The sequence below is a fragment of the Physeter macrocephalus genome, chromosome 15, assembly GCF_002837175.3.
Source record: "Physeter macrocephalus isolate SW-GA chromosome 15, ASM283717v5, whole genome shotgun sequence".
Taxonomy (NCBI): domain Eukaryota; kingdom Metazoa; phylum Chordata; class Mammalia; order Artiodactyla; family Physeteridae; genus Physeter; species Physeter macrocephalus.
In genome coordinates, this window is record NC_041228.1 from 15,933,579 (window position 1) to 15,959,220 (window position 25,642).

The following is a 25,642-nucleotide window of genomic DNA, read 5'->3' on the forward strand; positions in this document are numbered from 1 at the left end:
GTACGCGGGCCTCACACTGTTGTGGCCTCTCCCGTCGCGGAGCACAGGCTCCGGACGCGCAGGCTCAGCGGCCATGGCTCACGGGCCCAGCCGCTCCACGGCACGTGGGATCCTCCCAGACCGGGGCGCGAACCCGGTTCCCCTGCATCGGCAGGCGGACGCGCGACCACTGCGCCACCAGGGAAGCCCTCACCTATACTTCTTGCACTCATACCAATGACTCAAAACTACTACCAAGTTCTCAGCCTTACAAGCATAGATTTTTTTTTTCAAGCTGAAAATATGATTGCATGCGTTCCCCACAGTTTACAGATGAAGCTGAGAGTCGCAGAAGAGAGCTGGTTAAAACCCATCCTCAGGAGACACACGGCCTGCGTCCCCTCCCGGCTCTGCAGACCACGAGCTGTATGATTTTGGTCAAGTTCTTCAACATCTCTGTGCTCCTGTGACTAGGGTTACTAGGGTTAATAAGAGTACTTATTCCCATGATTGGTTGGGGAACTAAATGAGTTAATATGCATAAAGCACTTGGAATGCCTCTAACACCTGGTAAGCCTCAGGGAATAAGAGGTACTATGACTATTTAAGGGCACAGGTTATCTCAGTGGTAGAGCTGAGGGTGCATCTTTGCATGGTCCCACCCTGAAATATTTGATTCTTACCAACACACCATGTTTACTAAAGGCGGAAAATGGACTGACCTGTTTTTGGAATAAAGGGCACATTCACGCAGCCTGCATGCCCCATTTCCAGAACATTCCGGGCCACTGAAGTCTGACAGTAACTGAATAGGGCAATAGTGCCTCATGGACACCCTTCTTAGCCCCTCACGTTGTACCATCAGGGGAGGCAGCAAAAAGAGCTCTCACAATTTAAAGAATTAAACAGGAAGGAGACCCAGAGCAAATGCGGAGCAATGAGCTTAGACGTGCTGGGCCCGGCTATTGTCGTCCTGGTACATTCATGTCGTGCGTTTCCGTTTCCAAAGGTCTGTCACCACAGTCTCTCATTTCTGTCTCATGACAGACGGTGATTCGGAAAGTGGGTTCTGGCAGGGGACTAGCTGGTTCAGATCCTGCTGCCGTCATTCCCTCGTTGGGTAGCCCAGGACATTTATTTACTGTCTCTGTGCCCCGGACAAAACGAGGGTGTGATAACGCCGACGTCATTGGTTGTTGGGAGAGCAGGAGGATGCGTGCAAAGCTAGAGCCCGGCCCGTAGTCACTCCCTCGTCCAGAAAGCGCTTCTCATGTGCTTAACATGTGCTTGGGGTTGAGGACCCAGCAGCCATCAAAACACAGTTTCTCCCTTCACAGACTCGAGTGTGATGGCGGAAGGCGCGCAACGCCACAAGCAAATAAACATCCGGCGCCAGGTAGCAAGCTGTGCTTTGAAAAAGACAGGTTGAGAGGATGGAGATTTGTGGGGATGCCGGCTGAGCTACGACCCTGCGGTGGGCAGGGAAGGCCTCCGTGACAGCGTGTCTTTTAAGCACAGACTGAATGAAATGCGGCAGAAAACCCCAAAGATAGCTGGGAAAAGAGTGTTCTAGGCTGAGAAAGTAGCGAGCACAAATGCAAGTGTGTGTGTGTGTGTGTGTGTTTTGTTCAAGGCAGGTGGCAGACAGGAAGGTGATCACGTGGGCCTGGGGGTTACCATAAGGACTTTGGCTTTTGCTCTGAGTGAGACGGGGGAACCATTGGAGGGTTTGGAGCAGGCGAGTGACAATCTGACCTGTGTTTTTTTTTTGTTTTGTTTTGGTTTTTTTTGCGGTACGCGGGCCTCTCACTGCTGTGGCCTCTCCCGTTGCGGAGCACAGGTTCCGGACGCGCAGGATCAGCGGCCGTGGCTCACGGGGTCAGCCGCTCCGCGGCACGTGGGATCTTCTCGGACCGGGGCACGAACCCGCGTCCCCCGCATCGGCAGGCGGACTCCCAACCACTGCGCCACCAGGGAAGCCCTGACCTGTGTTTTTAAGAAGCAGCTGTGAGGAGAGGAGACAGTCGGGTGTGTGTGCATGAAGTGGGGGAGGGGCGGCAGCTAAGGGACGAGCTGAGAGGACAGCCAACAGTGACTGCAGTGACCTACGTGAGAGACGATGGGGCTTGAACTGGGGGACGGGGGTGGAGGTGGCAGGAAGCAGCACCACGGTGCTGAATATAAGACTCCAGAGGTGCCATTCACAGCCACCAAAATGGGAAGGGCGTCCCCTGGAGGGGTGCAACGTGGTGGTACTGAAAGATGGTGGTCACACTGGGGATATATTTTGAAGGCAGAATAGACACGACTTATAGATGGAATGAGGTGTGAGAGAAAAAGAGGAAACCAGGATTATTTAAAGGATGGAGTAAACAGAGGTTAACTAGTTACTGAGAAGTTGAAGAATGAGAGTCGAGAGTTAATTTTAGACGTGTTCAGTTTGGGAAGCCTCTTCACAATGTTAGGGATGATGATGGTGGTGATGGTGGTGATGGTGGTGATGCTGGTGGTGATGGTGGCGATGGTGATGGCGGTGATGGTGGTGGTGATGGTGATGGTGGTGGTGATGGTGATGGCGGTGATGGTGGTGGTGGTGATGGTGGCGGTGGTGATGGCGGTGATGGTGGTGGCGATGGTGATGGCGGTGGTGATGGTGGCGATGGTGATGGCGGTGGTGATGGTGGCGATGGTGATGGTGGTGATGGTGGTGGCGATGGTGATGGTGGTGATGGCGATGGTGATGGTGGTGATGACGATGGTGATTATGAAATGATGGCTTGCTGAGGATTATGACAAAAGCAAACACTGAGTGTTTGCTGTGTGCTAGGCACGGCTCAAAGGACTTTAGACGTATAAACTTGTGTAGTCTCCATAATGTGAGCTCCATTATCATCCTCATTGAATAAACCAGTGTAGTGGGTTGAATTGTGGCCCTCCCCCGCAAATGATATGTCTATGTCCTAGTCCCCAGAATCTGCAAACGTGACCTTATTTGAAAAGAGTCTTTGCAGGTCTAACCAAGTAAAGGATCTCAAGATGAGATCACCCTGGCTTATCCAAATGGGCCCTGAGTTCAATGGCACGTATCCTAATAAGAAACACCTGGAGAAGAAACCCACAGACAGAAGAGAAGGTGATGTGAAGGCAGAGGTGGAGATGGGAGTGATGCAGCCACAAGGAATACCAACAACTTCTAGACGCTGGAAGAAGCAAGGAAGGATTTTCTCCTAGCCTTTAGAGAGAGCAGGGTCCTGCTAACTCTTGATTTTGGACTTCTGGCCTCCAGCACCGTGAGAGATCAAATTGTTGTTGTTTTAAGTCATCAGTTTGTGGTCCTCTGTTATAGCAATCACAGGAAACCAACATAACAAGGAAAACCAGGCACAGAGATATAACGTAACTTGCTCAAAGTCACACAGCAAGCAAGTAGCACAAGCTGGCAATGTTTGCCTCCAGAGCGGCTCACTCGGTAGGTGGGTATTGTTCACCCTGTGTCTCCAAGGAGGAAATGGAGATCAGAGCCTCGAGGCCACACCAAGGAACACAGATGGTGAAAGGCAGTACCAGGCTCCCCAGAGTCTCTAGCAGGGAGGCCGGATGCCTTTGCCACTCTCGATCCCCACCTCTCCACTTTGAAAAATCCAGAAAGGCCCTTGTCCAGACCCTTTAATGCTCCTTGGCAGCCACCACATGCATCCAGGGCTTTGCTGGGAATCCCATCCAATCTGGTGATTCCAGTTTACAGCTGCTGGGTCCATGTACAAGTGGCCCCAGGGACGCCCTGGCGGGCTGGCGGCCTCAGTCAACAGATTTCAGTGGCACCAAGATTCACGGCAGTCACCCAGGAACGGCATATGATCTGGATTTCAAAACCGCCTCCTCTTTCTGTGATACTGACACTGAAAACCTCTTGGCTCCCTCCCCACCAGGGACACGAGGACTGAAAAGGGAGGGGTGCTGGGGCAGGGTACACCGGCCGCCCCCGAACCTCTGCCAGCAGCTAAAATCAGTCTCTGAAGAAACAGAGATTGTCCATTTCCTCTCCCGCTGATGCCCGGGAAAATATTTTACTGGACAAAACCCAAATATTGGGAATCCAGGGAAAACATCCTCCCTCCCCGCGCCACCCCCCCCCGCCTCCTGCCTTGTCAAAGCTTCATCATTTTAAGAGAGATGGACAGTGGGGCCTGCAACAAACAGGGCCTGTGAAGAGGGCCCAGGCCTCTTCCCACACAGAACCGCGTCCTTAGAGCACCTAATGAGGGGAGGGCAGTTAGTTTCGGGGTTGGGGGCAGGGGGGAGGTGTTCTATTTATGAAGAATACACTCATTACGTTCAGGTCACCGGAGGGAGCCAGCGGGCTGAAACAAATTTGGGGGCTGGGGGGAAAGGGGGGCAAGAGGCCGAGGGATGAGCGCTATGGCTGCTACAAAAACAGGGCCGTCTCCCCCGGGCTGGCTGGCCTCTGGGGGCCCAGGGGGCTCAGCAGGCCCCCGCTCTCTCCCCTAAGGCACACACGTACACAAGCACAACAGCACACGTTCTTCTTCCGATCAAACACACACTGACTCGTTCATTCCTCTTTGAGGACAAATTTGAAACACAGTCACAGAAGTGACCCCGCCCAACGCGAGCCACTGTCTCAACGAGGACCCCATGGCAGAGCCTGCACGTTCACCTCCACGACGCCCAAGACGTGTGCGGAAGCCCCTCCTCCGGAGCTGTCCTCAGAGTCAGGTTACAAGGCCACGCGTAAAACTGGGCACATTGTCGTTTAATTGTCCCTGATTCAGACCACCCTTCCCCGGCAACTGTATTTCTAAGGGGCGTCACAGTCCTGGTTCCACAGGTGTGAGCCGTGGAGCCACCCTCAAAGGGCAGAGATTTGCCAACACCAAGGAGAACAGTGCGGTGTTGGGGGACGTTCTCGAATGTTCTTGGGGGTCTCGGAGGTTCCGAGCCGGGGTGCCACCTTGGGAATAAGGGGTAAACCTCCCAAAGGGACGACCTGGGTGAACGCACCACCCCTTTGCATAGGTGGGGGCTGGGCATGATTATTTTTATTGTGTTCTAAAAGTCAGTTGTATAATGTCATGGCACCTGCTCTGGGCGTGGCCCTGGCCAGGCACATGGGAGCTGGAGAGTCACAAGGTACAAGGCAAGGCCTCTGTCTCCCCCTACCCAATGCGGGAGCCAAGACTCACAGCTGCGGAGTCAGCTGGGCTGGTAGGGGTGCGGCCCGGGATGGCTGGAGAAGGGCGCCGTGAGGGCGGGGGTCAGGGAAGGAGGAGGGGGAGGCGGGGTCTGAACCCCACTTCAGAGAATGGGGCCCACGGGAAGATGAGCGGGCACGGGGGCAGGAGGAAGGGAGGAGGGGACAGGCTCCGAGCGGTCCTGGACGGGGTGTTCAACTCTCCTCACGGGGGATGGAGACTTACAAGGGAGAGAAGAGGGAGATGGGGGAGGAGAATTTCAAAGGGATCCAGGCCCGGCAGCAGCCTTCCCGCCTAACGACTATCACTTCGGATCCCTTCTGAGCGTGGCATCCAGAAACACCGCACATCTGACACAGCTCGGAGTTGATTCCACTGCTGAGCGTGTACGACGCAGTTCCATTGTGCCTCAGTTTCTCTATCGAGAAACTAACCACACAGACAGCAATAGCTACTGTTCACCGGCCAGCCCCGTTCCAAGGACCTCCACTCTTTTAATCTAGCCATGCCACAGTTACCTCACTTTTACACTCTCTGGGCTACTGCAGTCCTCCGGCTCTCAGAGCTTAACATGCTGCTTATCTCACCTCAGAGATTGTCTGGAGGCTAAAATCAAATAGCACATATAAAAGAGGTCTTTTAATTAAATGACACCCCACCAAAGCTCATTACTGTTGTCGATGTTATTAGCATTTTACTAGGCTTCATCTACCTCAGGGTAAAGGTTATTTAAGGCCTGAGTACAACAGTTAAAAAGAAAAAAAAAAAAAAGCATCACTTTCAAACATTAGCAGAGGAAAGATCCCGTGGAGACTGGCAAAAGAAAAAGTTACCCAAAGCCTGAAACACGAGAAGGCAGGACATCGGGGGGTTTTTGTTTGTTTCTTGTATGGGCCACAACGTTCTCAGAAGGGGTCATGAATGGCTTTCTGGTTCCTTGGCGGCAGAAGGAACACAGCACCTTGCCATCGGCGGCATTTTTCACAGACCGGCTGCCCGGGGGTGGACCTGAGTGCACCCAGCTCACATAAAGCATTTATTCAACGCCCAGGAGCAAGTGAATACGACCTGCTCTCTGCCATCAGAAGGCCCAGTGTTTGGAATAAGATACCCTCCTTCCCCAAACAAATGCAAGTAGAGCCCCTGATTCGCCCCTCCCCCCCACCTCTGAAACCTGTTCCTCCGCAGACATCCCCACCACCGTCAACCGCCCATCAACCCACTGGGAAGCTGGAAGCCATCCTTGGTTCTCCCTCTTCATCAACATCCACAGCCAACCCACCCTAAGGCCATCTTGTGACCTCCACTCTCTGACCCACCTTCTCTTTATCTCCGTGAGCGCTGTATCATTTCTTGCCTGAACTTCCAAAGCCACCTCCCAAGTGGCCTCCTTGGTTCCACTTTTGCTCTCTCCCCTCTCTACCAAGAGATCTTCTAAAAATGTAGATAAGATTGCAGTACTTTCCTGCTTAAGCCCACTGAACTCAGAACAATCCCAATTTCTTTACCAACTCCTACAAGGCCCCGTGTGATGCGGCTTCTGACTGCCTTTCCCACTTGGCATCAGCCTGACACTGTCTTCTCTCCCCCAGGGAATGGGCAGAATCATACCTACCTTCCAGGACGGTCGGGAGGCCACTAGGGGTGGGGGAATACCTAAAACTGCTCTGTAAACCAGAAAATGCAGTACAGTGTAACCTCTATTCCATTATAATCGGGCTTTTGTGTTTTGACTCTTGTTTTCATGGTTTCCAGTTCATTGATATCTTTTATTGTTTGCAATTTTATATCCTTTTCAGATATAAGGATATTTCTATGCACAAGGTAGTACTGAAAACTACCATGCCAGCATCTTGGTATTCCAAAGATAACAGCCCAGCCATGGTGTGCTTAAACCCTCGACAATATTTGTTGTTCCCGGGGCAGAAAATCAAAGTTTTAACTATGCAGTCAGATTGCCAGAGGCCTAGAGAGAGAGAGCTCATTTAAATGATGAACCAGTTCATTCTCTCCCGAAAATGATGCAAGAATGTGATCGTCAACATCTCTCCAACATTTTCAGTAGCAGCAGGTAATGTTGAAGCCCCTACTTTGTACCAGTCCCTGTATTAGACACTTTCAATGCTTTACCTTTGTTAATCCTTACAACGACATTAAGAGGTGTTATAATTGTCCAGACGAGGAAGGTGAAGCTCAGAGAGGTTAAGTAACTTAACCTCTAATGAGAAATGTCCAATCCTCTATTTTAATAGCCCATGTTCTTTTGTTCTACCCTATGTGTGTTGCGGGCAGGAGAACCAGAAATGTGTCTATCTGTGAAAGGGGAAGAAGGACAATTGGGAGATGGGGCTTTAGACAAGTACAAGGCCACCAAGCCCTATGCATGCAAGGGATTTGGGGCGGTAGATTCTCCTTAACTTCAAGCTTCACTCCTCCGAGTCTTACGTTTTATCTTTGCAAAGTTATATGACGCCCGACAGGTTTCTCCATAATCAGTGAAAAAGAGTATCAGTCTCTCCTGTAGAGGGTAGTCACTGCCTTTTTGTTATTTACACCGAGAAATGTGTGTGTGCACGCATGTGTCTGTGTGTGTCTGAGAGACAGACAGAGAGGCAGAGAAGGTGCTCTGGCCAGACAGATTCCCAGAGAAGTTTTCCTGTCACTTCACTCACTGTTTGCAAAACAATCACCCAGACGGAAATAGCAACAAGCCCACCAGCGCAATACCCTCCTCCTACTGTCAGTCCTCTAGTGCCCCAGAACTCTGTGCAACTTCATGCAAGTTACCTCCTCTCTCTGGGCCCCGGGTTTCTCCTTAGTAAAGTAAAACATCTAGATTCCGAGAATTTCATCCAGCTCTCAGACTCGAGGGATGCTCTCAGATCCATGATCTCTTTTGCTATCACCACCTCCCTGAAGAGACGGGTAAGTCAGACTGGCCATGGGAGGCTGGGGGAAGGTGCCATGGTTGAGTGGCAGATCCTAGACCAGAGCTATTGACTTTCGACGCCAGTTCCAATGTCAGTAGACTCCACCAAGCTGCCTTCAAGGGTGCGGACAGAGCTTGTGCAGGACCGATGCATGTCTGTCCTCTTAAAACAGAAAGGATAGCACGCCGAAGCCACTGTATGGGGGGCTCTGGCCACGCCAATGGATCAGTGTTTGAGGGCAGTTCCTTCGTTTATTCCCTCCTCCTCCCTCCCTCCCCCTCCCTCCCTCCCTCCCTCTCTCCTTCCTTCCTTTTCTTTGCAGAGGGAAGAGAACAGGTAGAAGTACGAGATGCCGCCCAAAAGGTATGGATGGCTTGTAAAACTTGAGATCCCTGCCAGACATAAAAATAACTGAAAACCAAACAAAACAACACACACACACACACACACACACACACACACACACACACAAGCATGATCTGTGTTGTATGTGTGTGTGTGTCTGTGTTGGCGGATGGTAAGATTGAAGAGCTAAGTGTGGAAAAAGCCCTCACGGCCACTTGTATTTCCTAGTCACTCTGTGTTTTATATGTTTGCACAAATCAATGAGCTTCCTATTAAACAACAGGCCAATTTTCCCATGTTAGAGGGAAAGAAGCTCCCCCACTAAGACGCACCAGCTGGGAGAGCTGAAGTCAGGACTCAACCTTCTCCATTTCTATCTGTTCCCTGGGATCCGGCACCAACAGTTCTATTCCAGGGCGCTTACAGGCAAACAAAACGTTGGCCAGGCCAGAACCCACGCAGAACCCCAGCAGGCTGGGATCCAGCAGCAGACCACCGTTTTCACCCCAGGAGCTCAGCCTGCTAGAGCTGCAACGGTCCCCGCTTACACGAGGGGTCCGTTCAAAGTGGGTGAAAGGAGGAGATGAGTGGCAAGCAGGCTGTCCCGCGGGTGTGAGCCAAGGGCCACCACCAGCGGGGTACAGTCTGTGGGGAACTAATGAAAGCCTCCTCCAACCAAAAATCCCACCCCCAACCTGGGTGGTGACCCCTCTCTGAACCTGGCTGGAAACTCTCCTGACACTCCAGGCAGAGACAGCAAAGACAGGCCTCGTGGGGTAAAGAAAGTAGCCCAAGCTTTCTTCTAGAAAGTCCCGGTGGTATTTGTAGCAAGTGCAATCTTAGACGATCACTTAATCTCATCCTTGGGTTTTGAATCTGCAAACCCTACATAATAATGAGAGACATGGATCGTAGACATCTAGCACAGGGCCTGGCATGTAGAGCGTATCATACTAAATGGTAGCTGTTATTATAGTATCTCAATAATTTCGAAGGTCTCTGTTAAAAGTTCACGTGCTGACGGGACTGCTCCACGCCGGCCGTCGCCCACGAGTACAGATGCCTTTGCTGGCTGGCTCGGGAGATGAGCTAGGGCAGTGGGTCTCCAAGTGTGGTTCCCTGCATCACCTAGGAATTTGTTTGAAGTGCGCATTTGTGGACCCCCCTCTGAACTACTGAATCAGAAATTCTGGGGGTGGTGCCCAGTCATTTCACGCCCCCGCCCCGTGACTCTGACGCCTGCCAAAGTTGGAGAACTATTGAGCTCAGCAATAACTGCCAAGTCTGGCTGATGAGCAGAATTTCCTGGGAGTGTTTAGAGGAGAAATGCAGGTTCCTGGGCCCATCTCCCAGGGACTCAGAGTCATCAGGGTCTGGGAAGCTGCCTGGGAGTCAGCATTTTCACAGGCTCCTCAGGTGATTCCACTGTGCTAGAGGTGGGGTTTGTTGGGGAGAGGGGAGCACAGAGGCTGGAAGAGACCCAGGGATGGGGGCTCCTGGGAAGGGACTGGGAGTGCAGGCCTGGCAGAGCTGGGGGCGCTGAGACATAAGAAAGCACTGAAGACCAAAGTTTTCATAGTTCTATAGATTTATGAGATGGAATCTCCTACCATCTTCTCATTTTCCATCCAGGGAAACTGAGCCCCGAAGAGAAGTGACTATTCTAAGTCCACGCAGCTCATGCTTGGAATAGCTGGGACTTGGGCCAGGGGTCTCCCTTCCAGAGCCAGCGCCCTTTCCACCGAGCCCCACAAGCTCATGCTCACGTGTTCCCTCCTTCTCAGCGTCTCTCTCTGCGCCAAGCACTGAATCCACGAGCATTCCCTCAGTGTTGACCATGAGGGTGAGAGCCAGGGAGGAGTTGGAGTCAGACCTCAGACCTGAGTGCAAATCTAGGATCAGTCACCGAGTAGCTGAGCCATCAAGTCACCCCCTCAAGGCCTCAGTTGCCATATCTGTAAAATGGGGATAGAATCTGACGTCACAAAGCTGCTGAGCAGGTCAGCAGCTGATGACTCAGGCGAAGGTGCTTTCCAAGCTGTCCCTCAGCCGCACAAGCACAGAGGCCAGAGAAGAAGGAGCAGGGCCCACTATGACCTCTTGCCTAGAAGCACTTACCATCTAGCTGAGGCAGAAGAAACACACTCAAGGCAACTGGAGAACAAGGAAGCGCTCAGCTCCACGCCGAGTGCAAGGTCACGCCTCAGTGCCTTTGCTCGGGCGCCGCTCTGCCTGGAACACCGGCCCCCAAAACCCTGTGGGTACAAGAATCCCCGGTCATTCGGCTCACAGTCTGGGCCTGACTTTCCCCACCCGTGATGGCAGAGCTCATTCAGCTTTGTGGCCCCAGGATGTCTACAACTCAAAGGTGTGCTCAGGAAGTGGCTGATTCAGGTAGGGAGGCTTCTTCTGGTCAGAGGGGCCTTAGCGACCTGGAAGGGCCTTTTCAGGGGGGCACATGCCTCAGAGAATTCCTGTAACGCCCCACTGGGGCGAGCATAGCGGGGACAAGGGCTTCAAAGCAGCCAGAAGCCACCAGCCGACTCCTGGCCCTCCTACGGGCCCCCAGCGTGTCTATCATCCACCCCAGGGACCAAGGCTCTCAGGTGGGGTTGGCGGTTCCTTCACAGTCAGGAGGGGAGGAAAGTGAAACAGGAAGCATCCGCTCCACCCAAAGCGGCACCGAGATCTACTGAATAAGGGAAGACACTAAGCAAGCGGCAGGTGCGCAGGAAACAGCGATCCAAACTAGGGCTCCCGAGGATCTGGTCATTTGTTTCTCCTGTTTCTCCTTCTGGTTTGGAGTATCCAAGGAGGTGTCCGGAGGGAACAGGGCACTGCAGAGTGAAGAGCTCTAGAGACGGGAAATTTCTCCCACGGCCCCTAGGAGCAGGGTGACCTGGATCACACCATGTCAGTTCTCAGGGCCTTTAAAATGGGTACCAGGTGAATAAGGAACTGGTGGGCTGTTTTCCCCTGGAGGAGTAAAGCAAATAACACAGCTAGCAGAGTGAATGCCCCTGGTCCAGCCAAACAAAATAGGTTCAAAGCTGGCTCTGGGTCCTGGCTGTGGTCTTTCCATGGAAAACTGATAATAACAACGATGGTATTGAGGGCGACAACTCATCTTTACTGAGCGTGTACTGGGCACCAGGAACCGGCAAGCACTTTTCATTCATTACGCTGTTCAATCCTCGCAATGACCCCTACGGCAGATACTATCGGTATTCCCATTTTACAGTTGGGAAAACTGATACTCAGAGAAGTTACTCCTGGGATCGTGGTCTGGTGGCAGGGGGGGAGGCAGGATTTGAACCCAGGCTGTCGGATTCCAGAGCCCACCTACTTTCCGACTGGAATCTTCTGAACCTGCGAGTCAGGATTCCACGGCTGGGAAATATGGGAGGATCTCGAAAGGCAATTACAATAATCATTTTCTAGACCCAGGACTGAGTCTGGAAAGAAAGATCACATTTGGAGCAAAATATTCAAAGTCTGCTGAACTATTCGCAGTACAGGAAACACAACTCAGGGACTTGGTTTAAACAGGCAGATTGGTTGCCCTGGAGGCAGCCCAGGCCTTCGGGGTAGACACCCTGGATTCTCAGCCACTGCCCCCAAGCACCAGCCTGCTTAGCTGGGGTCAGGCAGCTGCTCTCCAGTCCATTTTCTCATCCACCAGGCATGCCAGGATATTCCTGCCTTCACCACCTCGCAGGTGGGCCCAGATTAGCTGAGTTCCACCAATGTCCACCTTCTCTCCCCCCAATTTTAAAAGATTTTGCCTCTCATACAGTAATTAGTTTCTCCGTTAACAAAATAGCAAAGCATTTGTGTAAGTGCTGAAGTTTCTGATCAAAACAAAGTAACCATTGTCACCCACTTCCAGCCCAGAGCGAAAACAAAACAACCCCCCAAACCCCCTACCACACCACAATATTTTTAGGCAGCCAGTGCCACTGTATCCTGGGTACTGTACAACTTCCACTGGTTTCTGGAATACTGACTCCCATTATGTGGACTTTTAGGAAAACACTGGCCTAAACAATTTCTGAGGTCTCTTCCAACACCAAGTTCAACAAGCCTACAAAACCGATGCTGTCTCTTCGTGTGCTTGGCTAATTGCGAACGTGTAGTCACCGTTCTTCTTTTGTTTGTTTGTTCAGTCCTAGAAATGCAAAACCAGGGAGGACCCTTGGAGTCTAAAGGAGGTCATCTAAGGATACCCGTTGCGCAGGCCTCTGCCACTTCACACCGAGGGTGGAAAACACAGGGAACTCCTTGGGCCCGAGAGGCTGTAGCAGCTAAAAATATAAACAAGTTCAAGAAGTGTTTAGATGGACTCACGGAGGAGGGAACGATGGGTGAGGGGGATTAGGAACGTCGGGTCTCATCCTTATACCCCTGCAGCTTTCTGTTTCCTGTTAGCAATACAATATCTGGCGGGCAGAACACCGACGGTTCCACTGACAGCATAGCTGATGTTCTCACGCAAGGAGATTAAAAGAGGAAGAAAACCAAACACAGGAAAAAAGAAACGAGTGTATATGATAGTTTCCTGCTTTGACATCTAACTTCTATGATCAGAAAAAAAAGGTCCATTGTAGGAAATTTAGAAATAGAAAGGAAATTTAGAAATAGAAGAGGCAACATCATCTCTGATTCCACGTCGAAGGATTAACTGCATTAACATTTTGCTATGTTTCCATCTGTGTGCCTGTTTTTTTAAAAAATAAAAACTCTGTGTACAGCATGTATCCTGCATTTTTCATTTAACATTGAAAAGAATCACATTACTTAATAGACATGCTGTTGACTTAAGGATTTCTACTGCTTATTTACTTAACGATGAATTTATTTAATCGTTGAATTATTTTATCATTCACCTCTTGCTGGACATTGTTTTTCTTTTCCTAATTTCCTACCGTATAAATAATGCTGGGGTAGACATGCCTGCTGACTTCTCTTTGGAGAAATAACAATACATCTCAAAATCTTGGAGTGCACCATTTAATAAGTTTCTCTTACAGAGACAAAGGGCAGGTGAGGGACAGGCTGGCGAGGACTTCCCCAGGGAGCCCTGCGTCTTGCTACAATACCATTTTTTTTTTTAAATTTGGGGTCCATCTTTCTTTTATTCTTCTTTCTTCCTCTCCCTCTGCCTTTTTCTCTTCTTCTTCCTTATCCTTCTTTTATCCTTCCTTCTCCTGTCTTCCTCCTCCTGGTTCACCATTTTCTTTTTAACATCCCTACTGGAGTATAATTGCTTTACAATAATACATGTTAAAGGCTCAGTGCTTCTGGTACTCCTCCCCCATCCTGCTCTTTCCCCTCCTTCTCCACAGCTATTTATTCATGCTGAAGACTCTTGCCTTGGTCCCTGCAAAACAGAGCACTTAGAGAGCTAAAGAGACTGGCAGCCACAATAAGGACCTACTGGATAGCACAGGGAACTCTACTCAATACTCTGTAATGGCCTATATGGGAAAAGAACCTAAAAGAGAGTGGAGACATGTATACGAAGAACAGATTCACTTTGCTGTACACCTGAAACGAACACAACATTGTAAATCAATTATACCCCAATGAAAATTAAAAAATAAAATAAAATTATATATATTAAAAAAAAAAAAAAGACACTTGCAGACACTGGGTTGCAGCTCCCCAGGATGTGGCCCTTATTAGAAATGCAAATCCTCAGCTAACAAACCCCAAACACCCAGCTCACCAGCCCCCCTCACCGCCTGTCCGGTCGGGTGGCCTCTGTCTTCCATTTTACCTGAATGAGCTGAAAGGGAGTTGGCTGGGCTGTGGATGAGTCATCTGAGAAGGAAAGGGTCTGCCTGAAATGGAATCGTCTCCTCGGGGTTTCAATTTTACCCAATAAGAGGAAGTCAGCTCCTTTCTTCCCAGCCTTAACTCTACTAAAAGCCATTAAGCACTGCCAGGGACAGGAGACATTTATCTGTCGGTGAGTGTGAATGCTGCGTTCTGTACCTCCAGCTGGGATGGAAATTAAGCTGTTTACTTGGTGGCCACCCCAAGGGACCGAAAGGAAGCTCTAACGTGATGGTATTTCTGAAATGCATTTTTAAAATCTCAAATTCTCGGCCTCCATCCCTGCCTGTAAAATCACCAGGAATTTGCAAAATTCATTTAGCTGAATTACACCCTGACCAGCACTGACCACCAAATGCAAATGGGGTGACCAGCAGGTGACCTCACCGAACCGGTTCTTGCTTTGGAAAGGGTGGTGGGCATCTGAAGGCTGTTGCGGTCGCAGTTAGGCTAGCTTATACGATAACCAAGATCAAAGAGAGGTTTGGTACTGGTTTCCCAGGTGCACTTCCTCTGCGTGTTCAGTCACATTCAAAACTTCACGTGATAGAGTCCCTTTATGTAGGGCAGGCCACCCCCCCAATATGTCTCAGTGACATATTGATTACTTTGAATTAAAGTTACTTGAGAAACAGCCGGTGGCAAGAAATGACATTTAAAAAACCCATTCTGGTCCCCAACTTTCCCCCTGAAAGTGGGGCATAAATCTCCCATGTGAAGGTACCCTCCCTATATCAGGAGGATAGAAAGCATCCTTCTCACCAGAGTTAGGAAAGTCAAGGCCAAGAAAGCTATAGAAACAAACTTTGTTACTTCTTCATTGGTCCGCTACCCCAAGCACAAGTCCCTTTGTTTTGTTCTATCTTCACAAAGAACTGTTTCTTCTTTGTCAAAAAGTGATATATAAACAGCCTGCTTTGGTCACCTGAGGGAGGGCATCCCATTTCTACAGAACCTCCATGCCTATGAATAAAATTGGCTTTTTCTCCTGTTAATTGGTCATGTGTCAATTTAATGATTAGACCAGACGAAAGAACTCACGAGGGGTAGGGGGAAATTTCCCCCTTTCTGTCCCCCTCGACGTGGCATGAGCAGGTTCTCCCTGACTAGAATGACAAGCCCACTTCCTCATCAACAGACTTCCCTTCACAACTGGTCCATGCCATTCCTTTTGCCAGTCTGGGGGCCATTGCTACTTCAAAATGCCACTCCAAACTTACCTTTTATATGCAGAAAACCTGTCAGGCTGAATTCCATCTGAGGTCATTTATTTTGTATCCTTTTGGCACTCTTAACACTCAGAGCCCTCAACATGACTTTGCTTGTACATTTGGTCTCACCCCTAAGTTCCTTAGCACTGGAAGGTGGAGCCAGTCTTTTACGTTTGGTCCCTGCTATACTGAATGTTTGTGTCCCCCACCAAAATCTATATGTTAAATCCTAATGCCCAAGGGTGATGGTATTAGGAGGTTGGGGCCTTAGAGAGGTAATTAGGTCATAAGGATGGGGCCCTCATGAATGGGATTAGTGCCTTTACAAAAGAGACCCCAGAGCGCTCCCTTGCCCCTTCCTCCATGTGAGGACACAGCGAGAAGACAGCCGTCTATGAACCAGGAAGTGGGCCCTCACCAGATACTGAATCTGACAGCCCCTTGATTTTGGACTTTAAGCCTCCAGAACTGTGAGAAATAAGTTTCTGTTGTTTATGAGCCATATACCTAAAACACCATGGACTCAGTCTATGGCATTTTGTTATAGCAGCCCAAAGGGACTAAGAGTCCCAACAGTGCTTAAGTAGAGAGACTCTTGCCCTGCTCCTAGAATAAGGTGGGAGAGTTTTCATATTGTTCTTATTCTTATTTTCTAATTTATATGAATGTATATGTGCGCATATCCTTCTAAAGGGAATATAAACACATTAAATAAATTCTGAGAAGTACAGTTCCAACCACTCTAACCACTGTTGTAAGTTCTTAAAGGTCTTTAGTGAGAGTAAAAGGTAACGGGCCTTGCTTACATGCGAATGCCGCAGTCAAACAAATGATTTTGGATTTGCAGATTTGGAGCTAAAGATGTATCATAAGATGCCCTTGGTAGTGTAGTGGTGATTAAGAGGATGCACTCTGTCTGCGTTGAATTCTGGCTCAGCCACTCAACAGCTGTGTGACTTTGGGCAAGTTACTTAACATCTCTGACTTTGGGCATATCCAGATTCTTTAAAAAAATGTCCTTCTAGGGCTTCCCTGGTGGCGCAGTGGTTGGGAGTCCACCTGCCGATGCGGGGGACACGGGTTCGTGCCCCGGTCCGGGAGGATCCCACATGCCGCGGAGCGGCTGGGCCCGTGAGCCATGGCCGCTGAGCCTGCGCGTCCGCAGCCTGTGCTCTGCAGCGGGAGAGGCCACAACAGTGAGAGGCCCGCGTACCGCCAAAAAAAAAAAAAAAAAAAAAGTCCTTCTACTACACATACCCTTTATATATTCCTCATTTTACCTAATGGCCCATGCAAGTATCTACCCTTATTATTACACAGTTCTCATAACCAACATTAAAATACTTGTGCAATATTCTAGTCAATCACTGGTGCAGAGTTAAGTAAATGTTTTCTAACTTTTTGTTGAAATGCAGTATTTCAATGACTTTAAAAAAAGATCAATACCCTCAATGTGTGGGATCAATGAATTAGTATCTGCCATCTCCTGGATACTCTGTGTAAAATACAAGCCAGCCCACAAGACCCTGGTAGACCCCAAACCCACTGTACTTTATGTTCCCAATGAGAACAACCGGGAACTAGTCATCCAGGAGCCCATTCACATATACGATCCATCATCCTCAGGAAGGGGTGGGAAAAATATCAGATGAAATAGACCATGCAGCCCTTCGGGGCAGCACCGCCCCACCCCCCACCCCATCCCATAGTCCACCTCGGCCCACGTGCACTGGGGCTGCCTCCGTGCATCCACTCCCATCCACACCCTACACACTCATCTCACGACCGCACGGGCGGCTCTCCGTCAAACAGGTGTGTTGTGGGAGGGCGTCTCCTGAGGTTCCGCGGTCGGACACTGGGGGCAACACAACAGTCACGGCTTTCCCTGTTTTCCCAGGTTTTGGTTTTTCTTTCGATCAGTCCTCTCATTCTTCTTCCACGCAACGACCCAGGCTGAGCTGGTTTGAGGACCCACTCTCCCTTACGGCAGTCACTCCTGAGGGATGTGTGTAGGACGAGGACACACACACACGCACTCACGCACGCACGCACACACACTCACGCACGCACGCACACTCACGCACGCACACGCACGCACACACACTCACGCACGCACACACACTCTACAGGGATTTTTGCTTCATTCCTCCAGAGCCCAGGTCTGTGTTTCTGCCCTGAGGTCAGAGCTGCCGCCCCACAGACATCAGCGTCCACTTCACAGAGGTCCCTTTGTTCCACACACACTGCACCTCACTCTGTGCTCTTGACCGGAAACTTCTAGCTGCCCCCCCACTGCTCTCCTCTGTTCCAGCTCTTTTCTCCCTCATCTTGTCTCTGTTCTTAATACTTTCCAGGGGCCTATTGGCCCGATCCTACCATTTCCTGATCACTTGCTTATGGATTCTCTCCTTTTTTTCCCCTAAAGATTCTGATTCTGAAGTCTGATCTGGGTCACCCTGGGCCTCAGTTTTCTCATCGGTAAAACAGGGTTATGTTAGTACTGACCTGCTTCCCAGAGGTGTGTGAGGATTAAAGGAGATAATACAGGTAGAGCACCGGGCACAGTGCTTGGCTCCAAGAAAGCACACAAATGTTAGCAATTATTACCTTTATCGTTATCATCATTAATTATAATAGTGAATAACAACCCTCAGTTTTTCTAAAAAGCCGGAGGTTCTCCCATAGCTTGTCATTCCTAAATTCCTCCATCTCAGACTTCCTAATCTCCCCCCGAGGAATCCTACTCAACCCCACACCCTGATCTCCTGATTAGTTTTCTTTTCTCTGGACTTGAAAAAAATAACAAATCTGGATTAAGAGTCAGGAGATCTGAATTCTACTGTCATGAAAGAGTGAAAAGGGCTTGTGACCCTGGGCAAGTAATACTCTTTCTGGGTTCCATCTCCTTCACCTGAAAAATGAGGAGATTGGACCAGAAGAGCATTTTCCCAAGCATGTTCTGGAAGCTTCCATCACACTCGTGCTCTTCCCGCCCCCCGCCCTGAGCCCCCCTGGCCACGGCAGTGCCACAAGTGACCAACCTAGCACCCAGCTCCACCTCACTTAGCTCATCGGCAGAGCTGGGTTACTGTCTACACTGCCTGGTGCCTCAGTAGATGATTACAGGGCTGATCCAGCCCCTTTCATAAAAAAAGAGGTTTTAAATTGGCGTAAATCTCAGCTCTGTAAGGGAGGAAAATGAACTGCCAGCTCTGCTGAAAAACTAGGACAAGGTTCTCTTTAGCAAGTCTCCAGGTACAGTTCAGGCAATCACTGGGTATCACGAGCCTTAAAATATGCCCCTGCCTGGTACAATGTCTCCTGATTAAGCTGGCTGCCAGGCCTGGGGTATTTCAGGCAGGAATGGTGTATTTTAAAACCACACAATTACTAGTAGTTTGGAAGAACCTTTTGAAACACCATGCCAATCATTTAATTCATTTTCCAAGTCCTTTTTAAATGCAAAATATGCTAATACGTTGTTGGAGTGTCCAGCAGAAAAAGCTGCTCGAGACTGGGGCCTCTCTTGCTTGGAGGTTAAGTGGAGGGCTGGTGGGAATGGGGCGCAGCGAGAAGAATGGCCCATTTTCCCACCGATGCCACTGGGCTCAAGTGTTTCTTTGTGTTCCCTTCAGCTGCAAAAAGGTGCGATCACCCTCACAGGCACAGATTTGGGTCATAATGGGCTTCTTTTCTGCCCAAAGCCCAAGTCCTGCCCCTGGTGAGTAAGACGTGTCCTTGAGTCGTCTGCTAGCTCCTCCTGGTGAACAGGGGACAATGAAGGAGGGAATAAAGAAAGGGTGAGACAGACATTTATGGCTTGAAGGAATAAATTAATTTAGGCCCGGAGGGGCTGCTGCAGCCTTTGAAAAAAATGATATAAACCAGCAAGACTCCATTTCTCTTACCTATACAAGGGAGGAGGATAAATTACAGACCAGGGGGTCTCTCTTAGAGGTTTCAGGTGGATCAGCCTCTTTACCAACTATTACACCCATTTTGCCAAAATCCATGGGTTTCTCTGTACCTACTTCATAACTGATTCCATAATATCATTCAAAGTTGCTGTTGCTGCTTATTTAGTAAGTACACGTTACTGGTCCTACTCTGTACACCCAGCGCTGTGCTGGTCTTGGTGGGACGGGGGCAGCACACAGGAGTACAACACGGGATCTAGCCCTTTAGAACTATCTTTAATTGAGCCTCCGCTATCTTCCAGGGACAATAAATGCCTGGCCTGCAGAGGGAAAAACACACATCCAGGCCCGAAGGAAGCGAGGCAGGACACACACACACACACCTATCCGAGTGGGAAAGCTGGAATGCAATCTACCGAGGCTCTGGCCCAGGTCTTGCAAACAGGTGGCTGGGACTGGATTTGGCCCTTAGATATGTTTTCTTTGACTTTACACACTGCTTTAAACATTTTGGGAATATCTCATAAAAATCAAGATTTCCCACTTTTCTTTAAAAAGTGAGTAAGGGGCTCCCTGGCCTCACTGAATCCATATCCCTGCATGGGAATAGTCCGTGGGAGTTCAGTGACAAGTGACCCCTTTAGACTGGGCATGGATGCTCTAATTTGCCAAAGTCACCGCCACTCCTGTGACTTACCCCTAGCTAGCCTCCCTCATTCTCTTCACCTGCCTGACCTCTGTATGCATTTGGGTGTGCAAGCCTGACTCAGGACAGGCCCCTTACTTGCAAATGAGCAATCTGAGGCCCAGAGAGGTTAAGACAGAGAGAAACAGGTCTCTGCTGGACACCTGGGTCTGTGCTGTTTTTACTATGTCATACTGTGTGTCATACAGGGCACCCTAGGGGTACATGGTGCATTAAATAAACGAGGACCGTCATAACTACTCGATGGACAGAGGAACAAATGAATGAATGGATGGACCAGCCCAAGCCATAGATGCAGGCGTGCGGGGGCCATGGTGGGTAGGGGGCTGGAGGAGGCTTTATGAAGAGGATAGAATAAGAACAGGCCTGAAAGAGCTCAGGAAAGGAGTAAAGAGTTCCCAGCTGACTTGAGGACCTGGAACCCCATTTATTTAGATTAGTTTTTGTGACTTTTAAAATGTGTTTTTATTGTAAAATAGGACATAGAAATAGAAAAGCATTCCCACCAACAGTGCAAGAGGATTCCCTTTTCTCCACACCCTCTCCAGCCACTATGGAGAACAGTATGGAGGTTCCTCAAAAAGATGGACCTAGAGACTGTCATACAGACTGAAGTAAGTCAGAAAGAGAAAAACAAATACCGTATGCTAACACATATATATGGAATCTAAAAAAAAAAAGAAAAATGGTTCTGCAGAACCTAGGGACAGGACAGGGATAAAGATGCAGACGTAGAGAATGGACTTGAGGACACGGGGAGGGGGAAGGGTAAGCTGGGACGAAGTGAGAGAGTGGCATGGACATATATACACTACCAAATGTAAAACAGATAGCTAGTGGGAAGCAGCCGCATAGCACAGGGAGATCAGCTCGGTGCTTTGTGACCCCCTGGAGGGGTGGGATAGGGAGGGTGGGAGGGAGGGAGACGCAAGAGGGAAGAGATATGGGAACATGTGTATATGTATAACTGATTCACTTTGCTATAAAGCAGAAACTACCACACCATTGTAAAGCAATTATACTCCAATAAAGATGTTAAGAAAAAAAGAAATAGAAAAGCATATAACACATAAACATACAAATTATCTTCAACTGTTTATGATTTTTTTTGGTCCTGTTTTCTAAAAGCCATCAAAGCTACTTCAAAATCAGGGTTTTCTGTGCTTTTCAATCTGCACTCCCTGCAGAGTAAGAAACTGCCCTACCCCTTCCAGCCTGATACAGCGTAGCAGAAACAGCAGGGGGCAAGCAGCTGGGAGAGCTGGGGTTCAATCCCAACTTAGATGCACGGGGAAGGTGGTTTCCCCTCTGACCTCAGATGGGGAGACAGGACCAGATCTCTGTGAGGTGCCAATGTTCCAATGCTGTAGGATTCTGTAAGGCCAGGAACGCTGGGGAGTGCAGAAGGAACCTGCTAGGATGTCGGGGAAAGGAAGGTCAGTGATCCAGTCACTTACTGGCTCAGGCCAGAGGCAAAACTGTCATCATGGCTGCACTAGAACCTGAAACCAGTCACCAGAATCTGTCCTAGCTCCCTCCAGGTAATAAGATGTTGGTGAAAAGGGAATTTAGAGGTCATGGGCTCCAGGCCAGCTGAGTACAAGTAGTTTGGATGAGGGATGTGACTTGCCCAGGGTCTGATCCTGAGTATTAAATTGCATCCCAAAGGCTTTTCCTTCAGCCTTTATTCCAAGCACGGGCTCTTGCAAGGGCCAGAGGCCTGGGGACGTGAGGAGGAAGGCTTCCTGGGCCAGGCCTCTCCTTCATGAACGGGCATACACTTCAACTTTTGACAGTCCCTGCAAGACACATATGTGTCTGTCTGAATTTGGGCCTACAACACACGTAGAATACCCGGAATTAATGTATTTTAAATATAAACCTGCAGTAAGCTTACAAGACGATTCTATAGCATTATATTTTGGATGTCAAAAGAGTTAACTTGCTGGTTTAATTATTTTACAGATCTTCAATTTCTATAATCAGTTTTAATATATTTTTTCATATTTTAACGTGCCAGGAGTCTAAAAAATGTGGATGTGGCCCGAGTCTCTCTCGATCTCGGTGAGGACTGATCCCAGGGCAGAACTTGAACACCAGAACCTGGGGGAGGCCCCTTCAGTCGCTGAATGGAAATGGGGATGGGGAGAGTGCAGTAAAATGAATACGGACCGCTTCGGTCTCAGCCAAGGGAACCTGCACTCCCCATGTGCTGTGTAAGGGCCAGGAATGTCCAACAGCTGGCACAGAGATGGCCAGGCCCTGCCCATGAGGCAGTCATGGCCCAGCCAGCCGGCCAGACACTGAATGAGCTATAAAGTGATGTGACAAGTACTGCGACTGAGAGATGCAGAAAGTGCTGGGGCATGTGCGGGGAGAACGTGCATTCGCCTGAGGGTGGACCAACAGGCAGACGATGCGTTGGGAGGGGTGGCGCACGGAACAACGCCCCCTCCAAATATGCCACGCCCTAACCCCCAGTGCCTGTGACTATGTCACCTTACATGCCAAAGTGTCTTTGCAGATGTGATTAAGGTTGTTGCCATGGGGAGATCATCCTGGCCTATCCGGATGGGCCCAGTGTAATCACAAAGGTCCTTAGAAGTGAAAGAGGGAGGCAGGAGGGTCAAAGCCAGAGCGATCCAGCTCAAGAAAGACTCAGTTGGCACTGCTGGCTTGGAAGACGGAGGAAGGGGCTGTGAGCCAAGGAATACAGGCAGCTCTAGAATCTGGAAAAGACAAGGAAATGAATTCTCTCTTAGAGCCTCCAGAAGACAGAGTCCTGCCAACGCCGTGCTTTTAGCCCAGTGAGACCCGTTTCGGACTTCTCGCCTCCAGAACTGTCAGATAACACGTGTGTTGCTTTGAGCCACCAAGTTTGTGGTAGATTGTCACCGTAGCCCTAGAAAACTAAGGCAGGGGTATAACCCAAGTAAGAGACGGGGGTCTTGGTGGACCAGTCCTGAATCGGTACCAACTGCCCTCTGGGAGCCTCTATTTCTCCCTCCAAAAAACGGGGGCACTGGGTAGATGGCCTCTGTCATCCCTTCCCTTTCTGACACTTGGTGTCTTGACGGATGAAGGGAGCATCCACTGTACCAGATGGCTGGCAACTGGTGGCGAGAGTTGACAGAAAACAGCATGTCCCAGCGTGTGTCTGGTGGAGTTTAAGTTCTATGGGCTGTGGATGAGGGTTAGTCAGAAAAGAGGGTTATTCACGCAGCAAATCATTACCGAGCACTTCCCAGGCACTGTTCTAGGCATGGGGGAGTCAGTGGTGAACCAGGACAGACAAGGTCCCCGCCCTCGTAGAATTCAGAGCAGAGGACTGAGCGAACTGGTGAAGAAGCCCATTTCCACTGGTCAGCAGACCACGGAGGAAATGAAACCTGGTGACGAGACAGAGTGGGACAAGGAGGCCTGCCACTCTCGGCAGGGTGGTCAGGGCTGGCTTCCCAGGGTCAAGTGTGACCTGGCCCTCCGTGACGTGAGATGAGCTGGGCATTTAAAGAAAAGGGGAAAGAAGGATGAAAAAATACTGAGCTAAACAGAGTTAAACAGAATTGTATATGAAGGAGTCCTGAGCGTTTGAACATAGTGATTGGTCCAGGTGTTCATTTGACACATTCTCTTATTGAACCAGGCAGTGTTCTGGGCACGAGGGATACAGTCCTGAACAAAACAGCCAAGCAAGAACGGGGGGGCGGATCATTAGTACCGGGGGAGACGGACTACACAGAGGTTAAACAGGCAAGTGTGAAATGAGCATGTAAAAGGACCCTGAGGGACAGAGCAGGTAAGGGGGTGGAGGTCTGGGAAGACCTCTCAGAGGTGATGCTGCCTGAGTGGAGTCCTAACACACAGGAGGAATCAGCGTGCAGCGTTTCCCCAACTAACGCGACAACGGAACCCTTGGTCATAGAGCGTCTTGCAGGACTCCTGATCCTCAGACAGGCCTTGAGAAAAGCCTGAAGCGTCAAGCTGGCATCTGCACGTGCCCGCGGGAGCGCGGTGGGCAGGTCAGGATGGAGGCTGTGAATCTCATGAAAGCAAAGGAAGACATCTCACGTAGAAGTCCCCCCTCCGAAGGCATATCAGAAAACGGGAGGGGCCGGGAGGTCTCCGATGGACCTGTGGATTTAGAAATCTCTGCACTCTCTCCTGGGCGGCCCCAGATTCCCCCTCGGTGCTGCTGGAGAGTAGCTGAGAGCCCAGGATTAGATGAGATGGTCTCTGCAGCCATGAGCAGGTGCTCTTTTTCGCATGTCCCAGAAAATGGAAGAGAAGAACAGGAATCCTTTTCCTGGGATGTTGCGTCGTAAAGAACACGTATTTTTTTTTTTTTTTAATCGGAGCATATATAATAGATAACTTGTATTTGTTTTTAAAGTGTATCTGGGTGACAATGATCCATGTTCCCATTTCCGGGGGTCTTTACCCAAGTCCTCCTTCAGTCTTGATAAAGGAATACATTCTACACCCCAGGACCAGAAACAAGAACCAGAGGCCCAACCAGGGCACATCCTATCCTCATGGGAAGTCCACGCCCAGAGAGAGAGAGACTAACATTCTCTGCAAGGAGTCCCAGGGAGTTGCCCTGAGAACGAACGCCGCCGTCCCTGCCATGTCCTTTCCTGCCTGGAGCAGGCCGTCTGGACTTGCTCACAGCTCAGATCAGCCGAGGCACATCATGTATTCAAATCCTGCGGCAGGAAGCCTCCCAGCAGCGGCCTTCCCGCCCGGGCTCTGCTCCTGATAAGCTGGGCTCCAGGGCTGCCAGGGGGCCGCTCTGAGAGGCCACAGAACTCGGCCTGAGCTGGCAGGTGGTGACACCACTCATTTTCCACATTCCCTCGGCAAGAGGTCAACGCAGAGACATATGGGAGCAGCCTTCGCACGAGAGCTGACATCTTTTTCGAGCCCCTGCTTCCCGGGAGCAGTAAGAGGGCATGGGACCAAGCACACGTGTGGTTCCTCTGCTTGGATGCTCTCCTTGGCCTTGTCACCTTTCTACTCATCTTTTCATCTCAGCTCAGTGTCACTTCCTCTAGGAAGCTGTATGGATTGGATCAGACCCACCATTTTGGGTTCTTACGGCACATCCTGCCTCCATTGTGAGGACCTGAGACGGCTTCAGGCCCCAGGTCTGGCACTGACTGCGCCTTGAACAAATCCCATCATCTCCTGGGGCCTCAGTTACTGAAGGAAGGGGGTTGATAAGATGCTCTCTGTGGTCCCTCCCAGTCCCAGCACCCTGGGATTTCTCTTCCCCAAAGAAGAGCCCTGAGCACAGCATGTACCCAGTCAGAGGTCTTGGCCTTGGGCCATGACCTTGGGAAAATCTCCTTCCCTCTCTTCCATTTACCCAGCATTAAAATGACAGAGCGAGTTGCCATGCTGGTTTGCAAACTTTTTAAGGCATGAAATCCTTTAAAAGAAAATGCAATCTGATACCTAAAACAGGTAAACGTGGAGCCACTTTGCTTGAAATAGGCACGAGGGT

At 49.9% G+C, this 25,642-nt stretch overlaps 1 protein-coding gene across 10 annotated transcripts in view; it reads right to left on the minus strand.

Annotated features, from left to right (window-relative positions):
* The window catches only part of ZHX2 (zinc fingers and homeoboxes 2), a 182,777-nt gene that overhangs the window by 119,013 nt on the left and 38,122 nt on the right, over positions 1–25,642 (minus strand). For 4 of the 10 annotated variants that reach the window (XM_028500427.2, XM_028500426.2, XM_028500432.2 and 1 more), the window contains exons 2-3: positions 10,586–10,722; positions 10,234–10,422 (exon numbers count right to left, since the gene is read on the minus strand). The exons of 3 other annotated variants lie outside the window; for them this stretch is intronic. The gene's annotated coding sequence lies outside the window, so the exon portion shown is untranslated. The remainder of the gene's footprint in view (positions 1–10,233; positions 10,423–10,585; positions 10,723–25,642) is intronic. 3 more of the 10 variants (XM_055091021.1, XM_024129425.3, XM_028500431.2) reach the window with 2 other exon arrangements.